This window comes from Carassius auratus, unplaced genomic scaffold (assembly GCF_003368295.1).
Source record: "Carassius auratus strain Wakin unplaced genomic scaffold, ASM336829v1 scaf_tig00057762, whole genome shotgun sequence".
In the NCBI taxonomy this organism is placed as follows: Eukaryota; Metazoa; Chordata; class Actinopteri; order Cypriniformes; family Cyprinidae; genus Carassius; species Carassius auratus.
The window spans coordinates 1-2,500 of record NW_020527423.1 but is presented as its reverse complement, the minus strand read 5'-3'; the positions used below and the strand labels follow the sequence as shown (position 1 = coordinate 2,500).

The 2,500-nt window shown below is 42.8% G+C and overlaps 3 non-coding genes across 3 annotated transcripts; all 3 read right to left on the bottom strand.

The window, feature by feature from the left end:
- Window positions 1-1,298: 1,298 nt before the first annotated feature.
- Window positions 1,299-1,370, bottom strand: trnaa-cgc (transfer RNA alanine (anticodon CGC)). Its single transcript has one exon. It is a non-coding gene; the product is annotated as a tRNA-Ala (tRNA).
- Window positions 1,371-1,481: 111 nt separating this feature from the next.
- On the bottom strand, window positions 1,482-1,553 carry trnaa-ugc (transfer RNA alanine (anticodon UGC)). The gene has a single exon. It is a non-coding gene; the product is annotated as a tRNA-Ala (tRNA).
- Window positions 1,554-2,030: 477 nt separating this feature from the next.
- trnaa-cgc (transfer RNA alanine (anticodon CGC)) lies at window positions 2,031-2,101 on the bottom strand. The gene has a single exon. It is a non-coding gene; the product is annotated as a tRNA-Ala (tRNA).
- Between the last annotated feature and the right edge of the window lie 399 nt (window positions 2,102-2,500).

The following is a 2,500-nucleotide window of genomic DNA, read 5'->3' as shown; positions in this document are numbered from 1 at the left end:
CTCTACCACTGAGCTACATCCGCATGTTATGAGCAGCATTGCTGCTTCTTTGTTCAAAAAACACTAACAATCCAGTAGTGTAACACTAGAGCAAAGAAGCTAAACTATTTTGCTTAAACTCAGCAAACAGTGCTTGGAGATGCTGGGCATTGAACCCAGGACCTCATACATGCAAAGGCATGCGCTCTGACCACAGAGCTACATCCCCACATTTCAATCAGCCCTGCTGCTTCTTTGATGTAACAAACAGTAACAATCGAGTCATGTAACACTTCAGAGAAAAGAAGCCACTTTTCTCTTTCTTAATCTCACATGAAAGTCATTAAACAGTTGCTTGGAGATGGCTGGGGATTGAACCCAGGACCTCATACATGCCAAAAGCATTGCGCTCTACCACTGAGCTACATCCCCATATTTGAGCAGCATTGTTGCTTCCTTTTGTTCAACAAAACACTAAACAATCCCAGTAGTGTAACACCTAGAGCAAAAAAGCCTAAACCTATTTTGCTTAAACTCAGCAAACAGTGCTTGGAGATGCTGGGTATTGAACCCAGACCTCATACATGCAAAGCATGCGCCTCTACCACTGAGCTACATCCCCACGTTTTGATCAGCCCTGCTGCTTCTTTTGTTTGTAACAAAGTCGTGTCGAGTGCGTGTAACACTTCAGAGAAAAGAAGCCACTTTTCTCTTTCTTAATCTCACATGAAAGTTTTTTAAACAGTGCTTGGAGATGCTGGGGATTGAACCCAGGACCTCATACATGCGAAAGCATGCGCTCTACCACTGAGCTACATCCCCACATTTCAAATCAGCCTGCTGCTTCTTGTGTAACAAACAGTAACAATCGAGTCGTGTAACACTTCAGAGAAAAGAAGCCACTTTTCTCTTTCTTAATCTCACATGAAAGTCATTAAACAGTGCTTGGAGATGCTGGGATTGAACCCAGGACCTCATACATGCAAAGCATGCGCTCTACCACTGAGCTACATCCCCACTTTTGAGCAGCTTGCTGCTTCTTTGTTCAACAAACACTAACAATCCAGTAGTGTAACACTAGAGCAAAGAAGCAAATTTAATTTGCTTAAACTCAGCAAACAGTGTTTGGAGATGCTGGGATTGAACCCAGGACCTCATACATGCAAAGCATGCGCTCTACCACTGAGCTACATCCCACATTTCAATCAGCCCTGCTGCTTCTTTGTGTAACAAACAGTAACAATCAGTCGTGTAACACTTCAGAGAAAGAAGCCACTTTTCTCTTTCTTAATCTCACATGAAAGTCATTAAACAGTGCTTGGAGATGCTGGGGATTGAACCCAGGACCTCATACATGCGAAGCATGCGCTCTACCACTGAGCTACATCCCCACTTTTTGAGCAGCATTGCTGCTTCTTTGTTCAACAAACACTAACAATCCAGTAGTGTAACACTAGAGCAAAGAAGCAAAATTATTTTGCTTAAACTCAGCAAACAGTGTTTGGAGATGCTGGGGATTGAACCCAGGACCTCATACATGCAAAGCATGCGCTCTACCACTGAGCTACATCCCCACATTTCAATCATCCCTGCTGCTTCTTTGTGTAACAAACAGTAACAATCGAGTCGTGTAACACTTCAGAGAAAAGAAGCCACTTTTCTCTTCTTAATCTCACATGAAAGTCATTAAACAGTGCTTGGAGATGCTGGGGATTGAACCCAGGACCTCATACATGCAAAGCATGCGCTCTAACACTGAGCTACATCCCCAATTTTGAGCAGCATTGCTGCTTCTTTGTTCAACAAACACTAACAATCCAGTAGTTAACACTAGAGCAAAGAAGCAAAATTATTTTGCTTAAACTCAGCAAACATGCTTTGGATGCTGGGCAAATACATGCAAAAGAGCAATCTACCTCTGAGCTACATCCCCATTTAACATAAACTTGCTGCTTCTTTCTTTACAAACACTAACAATCTAGTCATGTAAATTTAGGGAAAGAAGCAACATATTTTTTCTTAATCTCACATGAAAGTCATTAAACATTGCTTGGAGATGCTGGGGATTGACCCAGGACCTCATACATGCGAAGCATGCGCTCTACCACTGAGCTACATCCCCATTATGAGCAGCATTGCTGCTTCTTTGTTCAACAAACACTAACAATCCAGTAGTGTAACACTAGAGCAAAGAAGCTAAACTTTTTTGCTTAAACTCAGCAAACAGTGCTTGGAGATGCTGGGTATTGAACCCAGGACCTCATACATGCAAAGCATGCGCTCTACCACTGAGCTACATCCCCACATTTCAATCAGCCCTGCTGCTTCTTTGTGTAACAAACAGTAACAATCGATCGTGTAACACTTCAGGAAAAGAAGCCACTTTTCTCTTTCTTAATCTCACATGAAAGTCATTAAACAGTGCTTGGAGATGCTGGGATTGAACCCAGGACCTCACACATGCAAAGCATGCGCTCTACCACTGAGCTACATCCCCACATTTCAATCAGCCCTGCTGCCT